Below are 20,405 nucleotides of genomic sequence, written 5' to 3'. Positions count from 1 at the left end.
TAGGGTTTGAGTGTTTTGTTAGGGTTAGGGATAGGGTGTCTGGTGTCAGGTTAGGGTTAGGGTGTCTATTGAGTGTTAGGGTGTCAAGTTACGGTTAGGGCTAGGGTTAGGGTTACGGTTAGGTTTAGGGTTAGGTTTAGGGTTAGGGTTAGGGTTTGGGTGTCTGGTTAGGGTTAGTGTTAGGGTTAGGGTTAAGTTTAGGAATAGTGTGTCAGTTTAGGGTGTCATGTAAGGGTTAGGGTTAGGGTTAGGGTGTGGTGTTAGGGTGTCAGGTTAGGGCTTGGGTTAGGGTTAGAGTGTCGTGTTACAGTTAGATATAGTGTTAGGGTGTCACGTTAGGGTTAGGGTTAGGGTGTCGTGTTAGGTTTAGTGTTAGGGTTAGTGTTAGGATATCGGGCTAGGGTTAGGGTTAGGGTTACGGTGTCTGGTGTCGGGCTAGGGTTAGGGTTAGGGATAGGGATAGGGATAGGTTTAGGGTTAGGGTTAGGGTTAGGTTTAGGGATAGGGTTAGTGTTTAGGTGTTGTTTTAGGGTTAGGGTGTCTCATGGCGTGTTGGGGTTAGGGTTAGGGTGTCAGATTAGGGTGTCGGATTAGGGCCAGGGTTAGGGGTAGGGTGTCCGGTTAGTGTTAAGGTTAGTGTTAGGGTTAGGGTTAAGTTTAGGGTTAGTGTTACAAATTGGGATAGGGTTAGGGTTACGGTGTCTGGTGTCTGGATAGGGTTAGGGTTAGTGTGTCACGTTAGGGTTAGGGTAAGGGATAGGGTTAGTGTTACAGATACAGATAGGGTTACGGTTAGTTTTGGGGTTTCGGTTAGGGTGTCGGTTTAGGGCTTGGGTTAGGGTTAGGGTGTCGGGTTAGTTTGTCGGGTTTGGGTGTCGGGTTAGGGGTTAGGGTGTCTGGTTTCGGGTTAGGGTTAGGGTTAGTTTTAGGGTTAGGGCGTCTGCTGTCAGGTTAGGGTTAGGGTTTCGTTTAAGTGTTAGGGTTAGGTTTTGGGTGTTGGGTTAGGGTTAGGGTTAGGGTTAGGGTTACGGTTAGGCTTAACATGTTGGGTTAGGTTTAGGGTTATTGTGTCGTGTTAGGGTTAGGGTTAGGGTTAGTGTTAGTGTTTCGGAAAGGGATAGCGTTAGGGTTAGGGTTAGGGTTAGTGTTAGGTTTAGGGTGTTACCGTTAGGGTTAGGGTTAGGCTTAGGCTTAGGCTTAGGCTTAGGCTTAGGCTTAGGCTTAATGTTTGAGTGTCGGGTTAGCGTTAGGATTACGGTTAGGGTTAGGTTTAGGGATAGGGTTAGGGTAGGGATAGTTTTAGGGTTAGGGTTAGGGTTAGAGTGTCGGATTAGGGTTAGGGTTAGGGATAGGGTTAGGGTTAGGGTTATGGTTAAGTTAGGATTAGGGTTAGGGTTAGGGTTAGAGTGTCGGGTTAGCATTAGGGTTAGGGTTTGAGTTAGGGTTAGGTTTAGGGACAGGTTTAGGGTTAGCGTTAGGGTTAGGGTTAGCGTTAGGTTTAGGGTTAGGGTTAGGGTTCGGGATAGTTTTAGGGTTAGCGTTAGGGTTAGGTTTAGCGTTAGGTTTAGTGTTAGGGTTAGGTTTAGGGTTCGGGATAGGGTTAGGGTAAGGGTTACAGTGATGTTAGGGTTAGGTTTAGGGTTAGGGTTAGGGTTAGGGAAGGGTTAGTGTTAGGGATAGGGTTAGGGTTGGTTTTAGGGCTAGGGTTAGGGTTACAGTTAGGGTTAGGGTTCGGGTGGTGGGATAGGGCTTGTGTCAGCCTTAGGGATTCGGGTTAGGGTGTCGGGATAGCGTGTCGTGTTAAGGTTAGGGTGACAGGTAAGGCTTAGGGTGAGGGCTGCGTTAGGATTTGGGTGTCGAGTTAGGATTAGGGTTAGGTTGACTGGTGTCGGGTTAGGGTTAGCTTTAGGGTGTCAGGTTATGGTGTCGGGTTAGGGGTAGGGTGTCGCGTGAGTGTTAGGGTGTCAAGTTACGGTTACGGCTAGGGTTTGGGTTACGGTGGGGTTAGGGTTATGGTTAAGCTTAGGGTTTGGGTGTCAGGTCAGGGTGTCAGGTAAGGGTCAGGGTTAGGTTTAGGCTGTCGGGTTAAGGTGTCGGGTTAGGGCTTGGGTTAGCGTTAGGGTGTCGTGTTAGGGTTAGGGTATCGCGTTAGGGATAGGGTTTGGGTTAGGCTTACAGTTAGGGTTAGGGTTAAGGTTAGGATACCGGGTTAGAGTTAGAGTTAGGGTTAGGGTTATGGTTAGGGTGTCTGGTTTCGGTTTAGTGTTAGGGTGTCGTTTTAGGGTTAGGGTTAAGCTTAGGGTTTGGGTGTCAGGTCAGGGTGTCAGGTAAGGGTCACGGTTAGGTTTAGGCTGTCGGGTTAAGGTGTCGGGTTAGGGCTTGGGTTAGCGTTAGGGTGTCGTGTTAGGGTTAGGGTATCGCGTTAGGGATAGGGTTTGGGTTAGGCTTACAGTTAGGGTTAGGGTTAAGGTTAGGATACCGGGTTAGAGTTAGAGTTAGGGTTAGGGTTATGGTTAGGGTGTCTGGTTTCGGTTTAGTGTTAGGGTGTCGTTTTAGGGTGAGGGTTACGGTTAGGGATAGGGTGTCAGGTTAGGGTTTGGGTTAGGGTTAGGTTGTCGTGTTAGGGTTAGGGTTAGGTTTAGGGTGTCACGTTAGGGTTAGGGTAAGGGTGTCGTGTTAGGTTTAGCATGTAGGGTTAGGGTGTCGGGTTAGGGTGTTGAATTAGCATGTCGTGTTATGTATGGTGTCGGGTTACTGTTAGGGTGTTGGGTTAGGCTTAGGCTTAGGGTGTCGGGTTAGGGTTAGGGTGTCAGATTAGGGTGTCGGGTTGGGGTCAGTGTTAGGGTTAGGGTGTCTGGTTAGTGTTAGGGTCATGGTTATGGTTATAGTTATGGTGAGGGTTACAGCTTGGGTTAGGGTTAGGATGTCCGGTTAGCGTGTCGGGTTAGGGTTAGGGTGTCAGGTAAGGGTTGGGGTTATGGTTTAGGTGTCGGTTATGTTTTCGGGGTGTCAGGTTAGCATGTCAGATTAGCGTTAGTGTGTCGTGTAAGGCTCAGGGTGAGGGTTAGGGTTTCGGGTTTCTCTGTCGGGTTAGGGTTAATGTTAGGGTGTCTGGTGTCGTGTTAGGGTTAGGGTTAGGGTTTGGGTGTCAGGTTATTGTTAGGGATAGAGTGTCTGGTGTTCGGTTAGGGTTAAGGTTAGGGATATGGTTAGGGTAAGGGTTAGGGTTAGGGTGTCGTGTAAGTCTTAGGGTGAGGGTTAGAGTTAGGGATGCCTGTCAGGTTAAGTTTAGCGATAGAGTGTCTGGTGTCTTGTTAGGGTTAGGGTTAGGATTAGGGTGTCACGTTAGCATTAGGATTTGGATAAGTGTGTCGGTTTAGGGATAGGTGTCGAGTTAGGCTTAGGGTTAGGGTTAGTGTTAGGGTTTGGTTGTCAGGTTAGGGTTAGGGATAGGGTGTCTGGTGTCAGGTTAGGGTTAGGGTTAGGGTTAGGGTTACAAATAGGGATAGGGTTAGGGTTAGGGATAGGGTTTTGATTAGGGTTAGGATTAGGGTTAGTGTTCGGTTAGGGTTAGGTTGTCGCGTTATTGTTATGGTTAGGGTGTCGTGTTATGATGTCGTGTTATCGTCAGCGTTAGGGTTACTGTTAGGATATTGGGTTAGGCTTAGGGGTAGGGTTAGGGTGTCGGATTATGGTTAGGGTTACGCTTAGGGTGTCGGGTTAGATTTAAGTCTTGGGTGTCGTTTTAGGGTTAGGGTTAGTGTTCGGTGTAGGGTTTGGGTGTCATGTTAGATTTGTTGTTAGTGTGTCTGGTGTCGGGGTAGAGTTAGGGTTAGTGTGTCGGGTTAGGGTTAGGGTTAGAGTGTCGGGTTAGGTTTAGGGTGTCTGGTTAGGGCTTGTTTTAGGGTTAGGGTTAGGGTGCTGTGTTAGATTTAGGGTTAGGGTTAGGGTTAGGGTGTTGGGTTAGTTTGTCGGGTTAGTGTGTCGGGTTAGCGTGTCGGGTTAGGGTTAGGGTTTCGTGTAAGGCTTAGGTTGAAGGTTAGGTTTAGGGTTATGGTGTTGCGTTAGGGGTAGGGTTACGTTGAGGGTGTCGGTTTAGGGTTATGGTGTCGAGTTAGGGTTTAGGTTAGGGTTAGGTTAAAGATAGGGATAGGTTTAGGGTTATATTTAGGGTTAGGGTTAGAGTGTCACGTTAGTGTTAGGGTTAGGGATAGGTTTAGCGTTAGGTTTAGGGTTTGAGTGTTTTGTTAAAGTTAGGGATAGGGTGTCTGGTGTCAGGTTAGGGTTAGGGTGTCTATTGAGTGTTAGGGTGTCAAGTTACGGTTAGGGCTAGGGTTAGGGTTACGGTTAGGTTTAGGGTTAGGTTTAGGGTTAGGGTTAGGGTTTGGGTGTCTGGGTAGGGTTAGTGTTAGGGTTAGGGTTAAGTTTAGGAATAGTGTGTCAGTTTAGGGTGTCATGTAAGGGTTAGGGTTAGGGTTAGGGTGTGGTGTTAGGGTGTCGGGTTAGGGCTTGGGTTAGGGTTAGAGTGTCGTGTTACAGTTAGATATAGTGTTAGGGTGTCGCGTTAGGATTAGGGTTAGGGTGTCGTCTTAGGTTTAGTGTTAGGGTTAGTGTTAGGATATCGGGCTAGGGTTAGGATTAGGGTTACGGTGTCTGGTGTCGGGATAGGGTTAGGGTTAGGGATAGGGATACGGATAGGTTTAGGGTTAGGGTTAGGGTTAGGGTTAGGGATAGGGTTAGGTTTAGGGTTAGGGTTAAGGTTAGGTATAGGGTTAGTGTTTAGGTGTTGTTTTAGGGTTAGGGTGTCTCATGGCGTGTTGGGGTTAGGGTTAGGGTGTCAGATTAGGGTGTCGGATTAGGGCCAGGGTTAGGGGTAGGGTGTCCGGTTAGTGTTAAGGTTAGTGTTAGGGTTAGGGTTAAGTTTAGGGTTAGTGTTACAAATTGGGATAGGGTTAGGGTTAGGGTTACGGTGTCTGGATAGGGTTAGGGTTAGTGTGTCACGTTAGGGTTAGGGTAAGGGTTAGGGTTAGTGTTACGGATAGAGATAGGGTTACGGTTAGTTTTGGGGTTTCGGTTAGGGTGTCGGTTTAAGGCTTGGGTTAGGGTTAGGGTGTCGGGTTAGTTTGTTGGGTTTGGGTGTCGGGTTAGGGGTTAGGGTGTCTGGTTTCGGGTTAGGGTTAGGGTTAGGTTTAGGGTTAGGCATCTGCGGTCAGGTTAGGGTTAGGGTTTCGGGTAAGTGTTAGGGTTAGGTTTTTGGTGTTGGGTTAGGGTTAGGGTTAGGGTTACGGTTACGGTTAGGCTTAACATGTTGGGTTAGGTTTAGGGTTATTGTGTCGTGTTAGGGTTAGGGTTAGGGTTAGTGTTAGTGTTTCGAAAAGGGATAGCGTTAGGGTTAGGGTTAGGGTTAGTGTTAGGTTTAGGGTGTTACCGTTAGGGTTAGGGTTAGGGTTAGGTTAGGGTTAGGCTTAGGCTTAGGCTTAGGCTTAGGCTTAGTATTTGAGTGTCGGGTTAGCGTTAGGATTACGGTTAGGGTTAGGTTTAGGGATAGGGTTAGGGTAGGGATAGTTTTAGGGTTAGGGTTAGGGTTAGAGTGTCGGGTTAGGGTTAGGGTTAGGGATAGGGTTAGGGTTAGGGTTAGGGTTAAGTTAGGATTAGGGTTAGGGTTAGGGTTAGAGTGTCGGGTTAGCATTAGGGTTAGGGTTTGAGTTAGGGTTAGGTTTAGGGACAGGTTTAGGGTTAGCGTTAGGGTTAGGGTTAGCGTTAGGTTTAGGGTTAGCGTTAGGGTTAGGGTTCGGGATAGTTTTAGGGTTAGCGTTAGGGTTAGGTTTAGCGTTAGGTTTAGGGTTAGGGTTAGGGTTAGGGTTCGGGATAGGGTTAGGGTAAGGGTTACGGTTAGGTTAGGGTTAGGTTTAGGGTTAGGGTTAGGGTTAGGGAAGGGTTAGTGTTAGGGATAGGGTTAGGGTTGGTTTTAGGGCTAGGGTTAGGGTTACAGTTAGGGTTAGGGTTCGGGTGGTGGGATAGGGCTTGTGTCAGCCTTAGGGATTCGGGTTAGGGTGTCGGGATAGCGTGTCGTGTTAAGGTTAGGGTGACAGGTAAGGCTTAGGGTGAGGGCTGGGTTAGGATTTGGGTGTCGAGTTAGGATTAGGGTTAGGTTGACTGGTGTCGGGTTAGGGTTAGCTTTAGGGTGTCAGGTTATGGTGTCGGGTTAGGGGTAGGGTGTCACGTGAGTGTTAGGGTGTCAAGTTACGGTTACGGCTAGGGTTTGGGTTACGGTGGGGTTAGGTTTATGGTTAAGCTTAGGGTTTGGGTGTCAGGTCAGGGTGTCAGGTAAGGGTCAGGGTTAGGTTTAGGCTGTCGGGTTAAGGTGTCGGGTTAGGGCTTGGGTTAGCGTTAGGGTGTCGTGTTAGGGTTAGGGTATCGCGTTAGGGATAGGGTTTGGGTTAGGCTTACATTTAGGGTTAGGGTTAAGGTTAGGATACCGGGTTAGAGTTAGAGTTAGGGTTAGGGTTATGGTTAGGGTGTCTGGTTTCGGTTTAGTGTTAGGGTGTCGTTTTAGGGTTAGGGTTACGGTTAGGGATAGGGTGTCAGGTTAGGGTTTGGGTTAGGGTTAGGTTGTCGTGTTAGGGTTAGGGTTAGGTTTAGGGTGTCACGTTAGGGTTAGGGTAAGGGTGTCGTGTTAGGTTTAGCGTGTCGGGTTAGGGTGTCGGGTTAGGGTGTTGAATTAGCATGTCGTGTTATGTATGGTGTCGGGTTACCGTTAGGGTGTTGGGTTAGGCTTAGGCTTAGGGTGTCGGGTTAGGGTTAGGGTGTCAGATTAGGGTGTCGGGTTGGGGTCAGTGTTAGGGTTAGGGTGTCTGGTTAGTGTTAGGGTCATGGTTATGGTTATGGTTATGGTGAGGGTTACAGCTTGGGTTAGGGTTTGGATGTCCGGTTAGCGTGTCGGGTTATGGTTAGGGTGTCAGGTAAGGGTTGGGGTTAGGGTTTAGGTGTCGGTTTATTTTCGGGGTGTCAGGTTAGCATGTCAGATTAGCGTTAGTGTGTCGTGTAAGGCTCAGGGTGAGGGTTAGGGTTTCGGGTTTCTCTGTCGGGTTAGGGTTAATGTTAGGGTGTCTGGTGTCGCGTTAGGGTTAGGGTTAGGGTTTGGGTGTCAGGTTATTGTTAGGGATAGAGTGTCTGGTGTTCGGTTAGGGTTAAAGTTAGGGATATGGTTAGGGTAAGGGTTAGGGTTAGGGTGTCGTGTAAGTCTTAGGGTGAGGGTTAGAGTTAGGGATGCCTGTCGGGTTAAGTTTAGCGATAGAGTGTCTGGTGTCTTGTTAGGGTTAGGGTTAGGATTAGGGTGTCACGTTAGCATTAGGATTTGGATAAGTGTGTCGGTTTAGGGATAGGTGTCGAGTTAGGCTTAGGGTTAGGGTTAGGGTTTGGTTGTCAGGTTAGGGTTAGGGATAGGGTGTCTGGTGTCAGGTTAGGGTTAGGGTTAGGGTTAGGGTTACAAATAGGGATAGGGTTAGGTTTAGGGATAGGGTTTTGATTAGGGTTAGGATTAGGGTTAGTGTTCGGTTAGGGTTAGGTTGTCGCGTTATTGTTATGGTTAGGGTGTCGTGTTATGATGTCGTGTTAGCGTTAGCGTTAGGGTTACTGTTAGGATATTGGGTTAGGCTGAGGGGTAGGGTTAGGGTGTCGGATTATGGTTAGGGTTACGCTGAGGGTGTCGGGTTAGATTTAAGTCTTGGGTGTCGTTTTAGGGTTAGGGTTAGTGTTCGGTGTAGGGTTTGGGTGTCATGTTAGATTTGTTGTTAGTGTGTCTGGTGTCGGGGTAGAGTTAGGGTTAGTGTGTCGGGTTAGGGTTAGGGTTAGAGTGTCGGGTTAGGTTTAGGGTGTCTGGTTAGGGCTTGGTTTAGGGTTAGGGTTAGGGTGCCGTGTTAGATTTAGGGTTAGGGTTAGGGTTAGGGTGTTGGGTTAGTTTGTCGGGTTAGTGTGTCGGGTTAGCGTGTCGGGTTAGGGTTAGGGTTTCGTGTAAGGCTTAGGTTGAAGGTTAGGATTAGGGTTATGGTGTTGCGTTAGGGGTAGGGTTACGTTGAGGGTGTCGGTTTAGGGTTATGGTGTCGAGTTAGGGTTTAGGTTAGGGTTAGGTTAAAGATAGGGATAGGTTTAGGGTTATATTTAGGGTTAGGGTTAGAGTGTCACGTTAGTGTTAGGGTTAGGGATAGGTTTAGCGTTAGGTTTAGGGTTAGGGTTAGGGTTTGAGTGTTTTGTTAAAGTTAGGGATAGGGTGTCTGGTGTCAGGTTAGGGTTAGGGTGTCTATTGAGTGTTAGGGTGTCAAGTTACGGTTAGGGCTAGGGTTAGGGTTACGGTTAGGTTTAGGGTTAGGTTTAGGGTTAGGGTTAGGGTTTGGGTGTCTGGTTAGGGTTAGTGTTAGGGTTAGGGTTAAGTTTAGGAATAGTGTGTCAGTTTAGGGTGTCATGTAAGGGTTAGGGTTAGGGTTAGGGTGTGGTGTTAGGGTGTCGGGTTAGGGCTTGGGTTAGGGTTAGAGTGTCGTGTTACAGTTTGATATAGTGTTAGGGTGTCACGTTAGGATTAGGGTTAGGGTGTCGTCTTAGGTTTAGTGTTAGGGTTAGTGTTAGGATATCGGGCTAGGGTTAGGATTAGGGTTACGGTGTCTGGTGTCGGGATAGGGTTAGGGTTAGGGATAGGGATACGGATAGGTTTAGGGTTAGGGTTAGGGTTAGGGTTAGGGATAGGGTTAGGTTTAGGGTTAGGGTTAAGGTTAGGTATAGGGTTAGTGTTTAGGTGTTGTTTTAGGGTTAGGGTGTCTCATGGCGTGTTGGGGTTAGGGTTAGGGTGTCAGATTAGGGTGTCGGATTAGGGCCAGGGTTAGGGGTAGGGTGTCCGGTTAGTGTTAAGGTTAGTGTTAGGGTTAGGGTTAAGTTTAGGGTTAGTGTTACAAATTGGGATAGGGTTAGGGTTAGGGTTACGGTGTCTGGATAGGGTTAGGGTTAGTGTGTCACGTTAGGGTTAGGGTAAGGGTTAGGGTTAGTGTTACGGATAGAGATAGGGTTACGGTTAGTTTTGGGGTTTCGGTTAGGGTGTCGGTTTAAGGCTTGGGTTAGGGTTAGGGTGTCGGGTTAGTTTGTTGGGTTTGGGTGTCGGGTTAGGGGTTAGGGTGTCTGGTTTCGGGTTAGGGTTAGGGTTAGGGTTAGGGTTAGGCGTCTGCTGTCAGGTTAGGGTTAGGGTTTCGGGTAAGTGTTAGGGTTAGGTTTTGGGTGTTGGGTTAGGGTTAGGGTTACGGTTACGGTTAGGCTTAACATGTTGGGTTAGGTTTAGGGTTATTGTGTCGTGTTAGGGTTAGGGATAGGGTTAGTGTTAGTGTTTCGAAAAGGGATAGCGTTAGGGTTAGGGTTAGGGTTAGTGTTAGGTTTAGGGTGTTACCGTTAGGGTTAGGGTTAGGGTTAGGTTAGGGTTAGGCTTAGGCTTAGGCTTAGGCTTAGGCTTAGTATTTGAGTGTCGGGTTAGCGTTAGGATTACGGTTAGGGTTAGGTTTAGGGATAGGGTTAGGGTAGGGATAGTTTTAGGGTTAGGGTTAGGGTTAGAGTGTCGGGTTAGGGTTAGGGTTAGGGATAGGGTTAGGGTTAGGGTTATGGTTAAGTTAGGATTAGGGTTAGGGTTAGGGTTAGAGTGTCGGGTTAGCATTAGGGTTAGGGTTTGAGTTAGGGTTAGGTTTAGGGACAGGTTTAGGGTTAGCGTTAGGGTTAGGGTTAGCGTTAGGTTTAGGGTTAGCGTTAGGGTTAGGGTTCGGGATAGTTTTAGGGTTAGCGTTAGGTTTAGGTTTAGCGTTAGGTATAGGGTTAGGGTTAGGGTTAGGGTTCGGGATAGGGTTAGGGTAAGGGTTACGGTTAGGTTAGGGTTAGGTTTAGGGTTAGGGTTAGGGTTAGGGAAGGGTTAGTGTTAGGGATAGGGTTAGGGTTGGTTTTAGGGCTAGGGTTAGGGTTACAGTTAGGGTTAGGGTTCGGGTGGTGGGATAGGGCTTGTGTCAGCCTTAGGGATTCGGGTTAGGGTGTCGGGATAGCGTGTCGTGTTAAGGTTAGGGTGACAGGTAAGGCTTAGGGTGAGGGCTGGGTTAGGATTTGGGTGTTGAGTTAGGATTAGGGTTAGGTTGACTGGTGTCGGGTTAGGGTTAGCTTTAGGGTGTCAGGTTATGGTGTCGGGTTAGGGGTAGGGTGTCACGTGAGTGTTAGGGTGTCAAGTTACGGTTACGGCTAGGGTTTGGGTTACGGTGGGGTTAGGTTTATGGTTAAGCTTAGGGTTTGGGTGTCAGGTCAGGGTGTCAGGTAAGGGTCAGGGTTAGGTTTAGGCTGTCGGGTTAAGGTGTCGGGTTAGGGCTTGGGTTAGCGTTAGGGTGTCGTGTTAGGGTTAGGGTATCGCGTTAGGGATAGGGTTTGGGTTAGGCTTACATTTAGGGTTAGGGTTAAGGTTAGGATACCGGGTTAGAGTTAGAGTTAGGGTTAGGGTTATGGTTAGGGTGTCTGGTTTCGGTTTAGTGTTAGGGTGTCGTTTTAGGGTTAGGGTTAAGCTTAGGGTTTGGGTGTCAGGTCAGGGTGTCAGGTAAGGGTCACGGTTAGGTTTAGGCTGTCGGGTTAAGGTGTCGGGTTAGGGCTTGGGTTAGCGTTAGGGTGTCATGTTAGGGTTAGGGTATCGCGTTAGGGATAGGGTTTGGGTTAGGCTTACAGTTAGGGTTAGGGTTAAGGTTAGGATACCGGGTTAGAGTTAGAGTTAGGGTTAGGGTTATGGTTAGGGTGTCTGGTTTCGGTTTAGTGTTAGGGTGTCGTTTTAGGGTTAGGGTTACGGTTAGGGATAGGGTGTCAGGTTAGGGTTTGGGTTAGGGTTAGGTTGTCGTGTTAGGGTTAGGGTTAGGTTTAGGGTGTCACGTTAGGGTTAGGGTAAGGGTGTCGTGTTAGGTTTAGCGTGTCGGGTTAGGGTGTCGGGTTAGGGTGTTGAATTAGCATGTCGTGTTATGTATGGTGTCGGGTTACCGTTAGGGTGTTGGGTTAGGCTTAGGCTTAGGGTGTCGGGTTAGGGTTAGGGTGTCAGATTAGGGTGTCGGGTTGGGGTCAGTGTTAGGGTTAGGGTGTCTGGTTAGTGTTAGGGTCATGGTTATGGTTATGGTTATGGTGAGGGTTACAGCTTGGGTTAGGGTTTGGATGTCCGGTTAGCGTGTCGGGTTATGGTTAGGGTGTCAGGTAAGGGTTGGGGTTAGGGTTTAGGTGTCGGTTTATTTTCGGGGTGTCAGGTTAGCATGTCAGATTAGCGTTAGTGTGTCGTGTAAGGCTCAGGGTGAGGGTTAGGGTTTCGGGTTTCTCTGTCGGGTTAGGGTTAATGTTAGGGTGTCTGGTGTCGCGTTAGGGTTAGGGTTAGGGTTTGGGTGTCAGGTTATTGTTAGGGATAGAGTGTCTGGTGTTCGGTTAGGGTTAAAGTTAGGGATATGGTTAGGGTAAGGGTTAGGGTTAGGGTGTCGTGTAAGTCTTAGGGTGAGGGTTAGAGTTAGGGATGCCTGTCGGGTTAAGTTTAGCGATAGAGTGTCTGGTGTCTTGTTAGGGTTAGGGTTAGGATTAGGGTGTCACGTTAGCATTAGGATTTGGATAAGTGTGTCGGTTTAGGGATAGGTGTCGAGTTAGGCTTAGGGTTAGGGTTAGGGTTTGGTTGTCAGGTTAGGGTTAGGGATAGGGTGTCTGGTGTCAGGTTAGGGTTAGGGTTAGGGTTAGGGTTACAAATAGGGATAGGGTTAGGTTTAGGGATAGGGTTTTGATTAGGGTTAGGATTAGGGTTAGTGTTCGGTTAGGGTTAGGTTGTCGCGTTATTGTTATGGTTAGGGTGTCGTGTTATGATGTCGTGTTAGCGTTAGCGTTAGGGTTACTGTTAGGATATTGGGTTAGGCTGAGGGGTAGGGTTAGGGTGTCGGATTATGGTTAGGGTTACGCTGAGGGTGTCGGGTTAGATTTAAGTCTTGGGTGTCGTTTTAGGGTTAGGGTTAGTGTTCGGTGTAGGGTTTGGGTGTCATGTTAGATTTGTTGTTAGTGTGTCTGGTGTCGGGGTAGAGTTAGGGTTAGTGTGTCGGGTTAGGGTTAGGGTTAGAGTGTCGGGTTAGGTTTAGGGTGTCTGGTTAGGGCTTGGTTTAGGGTTAGGGTTAGGGTGCCGTGTTAGATTTAGGGTTAGGGTTAGGGTTAGGGTGTTGGGTTAGTTTGTCGGGTTAGTGTGTCGGGTTAGCGTGTCGGGTTAGGGTTAGGGTTTCGTGTAAGGCTTAGGTTGAAGGTTAGGATTAGGGTTATGGTGTTGCGTTAGGGGTAGGGTTACGTTGAGGGTGTCGGTTTAGGGTTATGGTGTCGAGTTAGGGTTTAGGTTAGGGTTAGGTTAAAGATAGGGATAGGTTTAGGGTTATATTTAGGGTTAGGGTTAGAGTGTCACGTTAGTGTTAGGGTTAGGGATAGGTTTAGCGTTAGGTTTAGGGTTAGGGTTAGGGTTTGAGTGTTTTGTTAAAGTTAGGGATAGGGTGTCTGGTGTCAGGTTAGGGTTAGGGTGTCTATTGAGTGTTAGGGTGTCAAGTTACGGTTAGGGCTAGGGTTAGGGTTACGGTTAGGTTTAGGGTTAGGTTTAGGGTTAGGGTTAGGGTTTGGGTGTCTGGTTAGGGTTAGTGTTAGGGTTAGGGTTAAGTTTAGGAATAGTGTGTCAGTTTAGGGTGTCATGTAAGGGTTAGGGTTAGGGTTAGGGTGTGGTGTTAGGGTGTCGGGTTAGGGCTTGGGTTAGGGTTAGAGTGTCGTGTTACAGTTTGATATAGTGTTAGGGTGTCACGTTAGGATTAGGGTTAGGGTGTCGTCTTAGGTTTAGTGTTAGGGTTAGTGTTAGGATATCGGGCTAGGGTTAGGATTAGGGTTACGGTGTCTGGTGTCGGGATAGGGTTAGGGTTAGGGATAGGGATACGGATAGGTTTAGGGTTAGGGTTAGGGTTAGGGTTAGGGATAGGGTTAGGTTTAGGGTTAGGGTTAAGGTTAGGTATAGGGTTAGTGTTTAGGTGTTGTTTTAGGGTTAGGGTGTCTCATGGCGTGTTGGGGTTAGGGTTAGGGTGTCAGATTAGGGTGTCGGATTAGGGCCAGGGTTAGGGGTAGGGTGTCCGGTTAGTGTTAAGGTTAGTGTTAGGGTTAGGGTTAAGTTTAGGGTTAGTGTTACAAATTGGGATAGGGTTAGGGTTAGGGTTACGGTGTCTGGATAGGGTTAGGGTTAGTGTGTCACGTTAGGGTTAGGGTAAGGGTTAGGGTTAGTGTTACGGATAGAGATAGGGTTACGGTTAGTTTTGGGGTTTCGGTAAGGGTGTCGGTTTAAGGCTTGGGTTAGGGTTAGGGTGTCGGGTTAGTTTGTTGGGTTTGGGTGTCGGGTTAGGGGTTAGGGTGTCTGGTTTCGGGTTAGGGTTAGGGTTAGGGTTAGGGTTAGGCGTCTGCTGTCAGGTTAGGGTTAGGGTTTCGGGTAAGTGTTAGGGTTAGGTTTTGGGTGTTGGGTTAGGGTTAGGGTTACGGTTACGGTTAGGCTTAACATGTTGGGTTAGGTTTAGGGTTATTGTGTCGTGTTAGGGTTAGGGTTAGGGTTAGTGTTAGTGTTTCGAAAAGGGATAGCGTTAGGGTTAGGGTTAGGGTTAGTGTTAGGTTTAGGGTGTTACCGTTAGGGTTAGGGTTAGGGTTAGGTTAGGGTTAGGCTTAGGCTTAGGCTTAGGCTTAGGCTTAGTATTTGAGTGTCGGGTTAGCGTTAGGATTACGGTTAGGGTTAGGTTTAGGGATAGGGTTAGGGTAGGGATAGTTTTAGGGTTAGGGTTAGGGTTAGAGTGTCGGGTTAGGGTTAGGGTTAGGGATAGGGTTAGGGTTAGGGTTATGGTTAAGTTAGGATTAGGGTTAGGGTTAGGGTTAGAGTGTCGGGTTAGCATTAGGGTTAGGGTTTGAGTTAGGGTTAGGTTTAGGGACAGGTTTAGGGTTAGCATTAGGGTTAGGGTTAGCGTTAGGTTTAGGGTTAGCGTTAGGGTTAGGGTTCGGGATAGTTTTAGGGTTAGCGTTAGGTTTAGGTTTAGCGTTAGGTATAGGGTTAGGGTTAGGGTTAGGGTTCGGGATAGGGTTAGGGTAAGGGTTACGGTTAGGTTAGGGTTAGGTTTAGGGTTAGGGTTAGGGTTAGGGAAGGGTTAGTGTTAGGGATAGGGTTAGGGTTGGTTTTAGGGCTAGGGTTAGGGTTACAGTTAGGGTTAGGGTTCGGGTGGTGGGATAGGGCTTGTGTCAGCCTTAGGGATTCTGGTTAGGGTGTCGGGATAGTGTGTCGTGTTAAGGTTAGGGTGACAGGTAAGGCTTAGGGTGAGGGCTGGGTTAGGATTTGGGTGTCGAGTTAGGATTAGGGTTAGGTTGACTGGTGTCGGGTTAGGGTTAGCTTTAGGGTGTCAGGTTATGGTGTCGGGTTAGGGGTAGGGTGTCACGTGAGTGTTAGGGTGTCAAGTTACGGTTACGGCTAGGGTTTGGGTTACGGTGGGGTTAGGTTTATGGTTAAGCTTAGGGTTTGGGTGTCAGGTCAGGGTGTCAGGTAAGGGTCAGGGTTAGGTTTAGGCTGTCGGGTTAAGGTGTCGGGTTAGGGCTTGGGTTAGCGTTAGGGTGTCGTGTTAGGGTTAGGGTATCGCGTTAGGGATAGGGTTTGGGTTAGGCTTACATTTAGGGTTAGGGTTAAGGTTAGGATACCGGGTTAGAGTTAGAGTTAGGGTTAGGGTTATGGTTAGGGTGTCTGGTTTCGGTTTAGTGTTAGGGTGTCGTTTTAGGGTTAGGGTTAAGCTTAGGGTTTGGGTGTCAGGTCAGGGTGTCAGGTAAGGGTCACGGTTAGGTTTAGGCTGTCGGGTTAAGGTGTCGGGTTAGGGCTTGGGTTAGCGTTAGGGTGTCATGTTAGGGTTAGGGTATCGCGTTAGGGATAGGGTTTGGGTTAGGCTTACAGTTAGGGTTAGGGTTAAGGTTAGGATACCGGGTTAGAGTTAGAGTTAGGGTTAGGGTTATGGTTAGGGTGTCTGGTTTCGGTTTAGTGTTAGGGTGTCGTTTTAGGGTTAGGGTTACGGTTAGGGATAGGGTGTCAGGTTAGGGTTTGGGTTAGGGTTAGGTTGTCGTGTTAGGGTTAGGGTTAGGTTTAGGGTGTCACGTTAGGGTTAGGGTAAGGGTGTCGTGTTAGGTTTAGCGTGTCGGGTTAGGGTGTCGGGTTAGGGTGTTGAATTAGCATGTCGTGTTATGTATGGTGTCGGGTTACCGTTAGGGTGTTGGGTTAGGCTTAGGCTTAGGGTGTCGGGTTAGGGTTAGGGTGTCAGATTAGGGTGTCGGGTTGGGGTCAGTGTTAGGGTTAGGGTGTCTGGTTAGTGTTAGGGTCATGGTTATGGTTATGGTTATGGTGAGGGTTACAGCTTGGGTTAGGGTTTGGATGTCCGGTTAGCGTGTCGGGTTATGGTTAGGGTGTCAGGTAAGGGTTGGGGTTAGGGTTTAGGTGTCGGTTTATTTTCGGGGTGTCAGGTTAGCATGTCAGATTAGCGTTAGTGTGTCGTGTAAGGCTCAGGGTGAGGGTTAGGGTTTCGGGTTTCTCTGTCGGGTTAGGGTTAATGTTAGGGTGTCTGGTGTCGCGTTAGGGTTAGGGTTAGGGTTTGGGTGTCAGGTTATTGTTAGGGATAGAGTGTCTGGTGTTCGGTTAGGGTTAAAGTTAGGGATATGGTTAGGGTAAGGGTTAGGGTTAGGGTGTCGTGTAAGTCTTAGGGTGAGGGTTAGAGTTAGGGATGCCTGTCGGGTTAAGTTTAGCGATAGAGTGTCTGGTGTCTTGTTAGGGTTAGGGTTAGGATTAGGGTGTCACGTTAGCATTAGGATTTGGATAAGTGTGTCGGTTTAGGGATAGGTGTCGAGTTAGGCTTAGGGTTAGGGTTAGGGTTTGGTTGTCAGGTTAGGGTTAGGGATAGGGTGTCTGGTGTCAGGTTAGGGTTAGGGTTAGGGTTAGGGTTACAAATAGGGATAGGGTTAGGTTTAGGGATAGGGTTTTGATTAGGGTTAGGATTAGGGTTAGTGTTCGGTTAGGGTTAGGTTGTCGCGTTATTGTTATGGTTAGGGTGTCGTGTTATGATGTCGTGTTAGCGTTAGCGTTAGGGTTACTGTTAGGATATTGGGTTAGGCTGAGGGGTAGGGTTAGGGTGTCGGATTATGGTTAGGGTTACGCTGAGGGTGTCGGGTTAGATTTAAGTCTTGGGTGTCGTTTTAGGGTTAGGGTTAGTGTTCGGTGTAGGGTTTGGGTGTCATGTTAGATTTGTTGTTAGTGTGTCTGGTGTCGGGGTAGAGTTAGGGTTAGTGTGTCGGGTTAGGGTTAGGGTTAGAGTGTCGGGTTAGGTTTAGGGTGTCTGGTTAGGGCTTGGTTTAGGGTTAGGGTTAGGGTGCCGTGTTAGATTTAGGGTTAGGGTTAGGGTTAGGGTGTTGGGTTAGTTTGTCGGGTTAGTGTGTCGGGTTAGCGTGTCGGGTTAGGGTTAGGGTTTCGTGTAAGGCTTAGGTTGAAGGTTAGGATTAGGGTTATGGTGTTGCGTTAGGGGTAGGGTTACGTTGAGGGTGTCGGTTTAGGGTTATGGTGTCGAGTTAGGGTTTAGGTTAGGGTTAGGTTAAAGATAGGGATAGGTTTAGGGTTATATTTAGGGTTAGGGTTAGAGTGTCACGTTAGTGTTAGGGTTAGGGATAGGTTTAGCGTTAGGTTTAGGGTTAGGGTTAGGGTTTGAGTGTTTTGTTAAAGTTAGGGATAGGGTGTCTGGTGTCAGGTTAGGGTTAGGGTGTCTATTGAGTGTTAGGGTGTCAAGTTACGGTTAGGGCTAGGGTTAGGGTTACGGTTAGGTTTAGGGTTAGGTTTAGGGTTAGGGTTAGGGTTTGGGTGTCTGGTTAGGGTTAGTGTTAGGGTTAGGGTTAAGTTTAGGAATAGTGTGTCAGTTTAGGGTGTCATGTAAGGGTTAGGGTTAGGGTTAGGGTGTGGTGTTAGGGTGTCGGGTTAGGGCTTGGGTTAGGGTTAGAGTGTCGTGTTACAGTTTGATATAGTGTTAGGGTGTCACGTTAGGATTAGGGTTAGGGTGTCGTCTTAGGTTTAGTGTTAGGGTTAGTGTTAGGATATCGGGCTAGGGTTAGGATTAGGGTTACGGTGTCTGGTGTCGGGATAGGGTTAGGGTTAGGGATAGGGATACGGATAGGTTTAGGGTTAGGGTTAGGGTTAGGGTTAGGGATAGGGTTAGGTTTAGGGTTAGGGTTAAGGTTAGGTATAGGGTTAGTGTTTAGGTGTTGTTTTAGGGTTAGGGTGTCTCATGGCGTGTTGGGGTTAGGGTTAGGGTGTCAGATTAGGGTGTCGGATTAGGGCCAGGGTTAGGGGTAGGGTGTCCGGTTAGTGTTAAGGTTAGTGTTAGGGTTAGGGTTAAGTTTAGGGTTAGTGTTACAAATTGGGATAGGGTTAGGGTTAGGGTTACGGTGTCTGGATAGGGTTAGGGTTAGTGTGTCACGTTAGGGTTAGGGTAAGGGTTAGGGTTAGTGTTACGGATAGAGATAGGGTTACGGTTAGTTTTGGGGTTTCGGTTAGGGTGTCGGTTTAAGGCTTGGGTTAGGGTTAGGGTGTCGGGTTAGTTTGTTGGGTTTGGGTGTCGGGTTAGGGGTTAGGGTGTCTGGTTTCGGGTTAGGGTTAGGGTTAGGGTTAGGGTTAGGCGTCTGCTGTCAGGTTAGGGTTAGGGTTTCAGGTAAGTGTTAGGGTTAGGTTTTGGGTGTTGGGTTAGGGTTAGGGTTACGGTTACGGTTAGGCTTAACATGTTGGGTTAGGTTTAGGGTTATTGTGTCGTGTTAGGGTTAGGGTTAGGGTTAGTGTTAGTGTTTCGAAAAGGGATAGCGTTAGGGTTAGGGTTAGGGTTAGTGTTAGGTTTAGGGTGTTACCGTTAGGGTTAGGGTTAGGGTTAGGTTAGGGTTAGGCTTAGGCTTAGGCTTAGGCTTAGGCTTAGTATTTGAGTGTCGGGTTAGCGTTAGGATTACGGTTAGGGTTAGGTTTAGGGATAGGGTTAGGGTAGGGATAGTTTTAGGGTTAGGGTTAGGGTTAGAGTGTCGGGTTAGGGTTAGGGTTAGGGATAGGGTTAGGGTTAGGGTTATGGTTAAGTTAGGATTAGGGTTAGGGTTAGGGTTAGAGTGTCGGGTTAGCATTAGGGTTAGGGTTTGAGTTAGGGTTAGGTTTAGGGACAGGTTTAGGGTTAGCGTTAGGGTTAGGGTTAGCGTTAGGTTTAGGGTTAGCGTTAGGGTTAGGGTTCGGGATAGTTTTAGGGTTAGCGTTAGGTTTAGGTTTAGCGTTAGGTATAGGGTTAGGGTTAGGGTTAGGGTTCGGGATAGGGTTAGGGTAAGGGTTACGGTTAGGTTAGGGTTAGGTTTAGGGTTAGGGTTAGGGTTAGGGAAGGGTTAGTGTTAGGGATAGGGTTAGGGTTGGTTTTAGGGCTAGGGTTAGGGTTACAGTTAGGGTTAGGGTTCGGGTGGTGGGATAGGGCTTGTGTCAGCCTTAGGGATTCGGGTTAGGGTGTCGGGATAGCGTGTCGTGTTAAGGTTAGGGTGACAGGTAAGGCTTAGGGTGAGGGCTGGGTTAGGATTTGGGTGTCGAGTTAGGATTAGGGTTAGGTTGACTGGTGTCGGGTTAGGGTTAGCTTTAGGGTGTCAGGTTATGGTGTCGGGTTAGGGGTAGGGTGTCACGTGAGTGTTAGGGTGTCAAGTTACGGTTACGGCTAGGGTTTGGGTTACGGTGGGGTTAGGTTTATGGTTAAGCTTAGGGTTTGGGTGTCAGGTCAGGGTGTCAGGTAAGGGTCAGGGTTAGGTTTAGGCTGTCGGGTTAAGGTGTCGGGTTAGGGCTTGGGTTAGCGTTAGGGTGTCGTGTTAGGGTTAGGGTATCGCGTTAGGGATAGGGTTTGGGTTAGGCTTACATTTAGGGTTAGGGTTAAGGTTAGGATACCGGGTTAGAGTTAGAGTTAGGGTTAGGGTTATGGTTAGGGTGTCTGGTTTCGGTTTAGTGTTAGGGTGTCGTTTTAGGGTTAGGGTTAAGCTTAGGGTTTGGGTGTCAGGTCAGGGTGTCAGGTAAGGGTCACGGTTAGGTTTAGGCTGTCGGGTTAAGGTGTCGGGTTAGGGCTTGGGTTAGCGTTAGGGTGTCATGTTAGGGTTAGGGTATCGCGTTAGGGATAGGGTTTGGGTTAGGCTTACAGTTAGGGTTAGGGTTAAGGTTAGGATACCGGGTTAGAGTTAGAGTTAGGGTTAGGGTTATGGTTAGGGTGTCTGGTTTCGGTTTAGTGTTAGGGTGTCGTTTTAGGGTTAGGGTTACGGTTAGGGATAGGGTGTCAGGTTAGGGTTTGGGTTAGGGTTAGGTTGTCGTGTTAGGGTTAGGGTTAGGTTTAGGGTGTCACGTTAGGGTTAGGGTAAGGGTGTCGTGTTAGGTTTAGCGTGTCGGGTTAGGGTGTCGGGTTAGGGTGTTGAATTAGCATGTCGTGTTATGTATGGTGTCGGGTTACCGTTAGGGTGTTGGGTTAGGCTTAGGCTTAGGGTGTCGGGTTAGGGTTAGGGTGTCAGATTAGGGTGTCGGGTTGGGGTCAGTGTTAGGGTTAGGGTGTCTGGTTAGTGTTAGGGTCATGGTTATGGTTATGGTTATGGTGAGGGTTACAGCTTGGGTTAGGGTTTGGATGTCCGGTTAGCGTGTCGGGTTATGGTTAGGGTGTCAGGTAAGGGTTGGGGTTAGGGTTTAGGTGTCGGTTTATTTTCGGGGTGTCAGGTTAGCATGTCAGATTAGCGTTAGTGTGTCGTGTAAGGCTCAGGGTGAGGGTTAGGGTTTCGGGTTTCTCTGTCGGGTTAGGGTTAATGTTAGGGTGTCTGGTGTCGCGTTAGGGTTAGGGTTAGGGTTTGGGTGTCAGGTTATTGTTAGGGATAGAGTGTCTGGTGTTCGGTTAGGGTTAAAGTTAGGGATATGGTTAGGGTAAGGGTTAGGGTTAGGGTGTCGTGTAAGTCTTAGGGTGAGGGTTAGAGTTAGGGATGCCTGTCGGGTTAAGTTTAGCGATAGAGTGTCTGGTGTCTTGTTAGGGTTAGGGTTAGGATTAGGGTGTCACGTTAGCATTAGGATTTGGATAAGTGTGTCGGTTTAGGGATAGGTGTCGAGTTAGGCTTAGGGTTAGGGTTAGGGTTTGGTTGTCAGGTTAGGGTTAGGGATAGGGTGTCTGGTGTCAGGTTAGGGTTAGGGTTAGGGTTAGGGTTACAAATAGGGATAGGGTTAGGTTTAGGGATAGGGTTTTGATTAGGGTTAGGATTAGGGTTAGTGTTCGGTTAGGGTTAGGTTGTCGCGTTATTGTTAT

This window comes from Giraffa tippelskirchi, chromosome 7 (assembly GCF_054371585.1).
Source record: "Giraffa tippelskirchi isolate mGirTip1 chromosome 7, T2T-mGirTip1v1.2.pri, whole genome shotgun sequence".
In the NCBI taxonomy this organism is placed as follows: Eukaryota; Metazoa; Chordata; class Mammalia; order Artiodactyla; family Giraffidae; genus Giraffa; species Giraffa tippelskirchi.
This window is presented reverse-complemented; position numbering follows the sequence as displayed.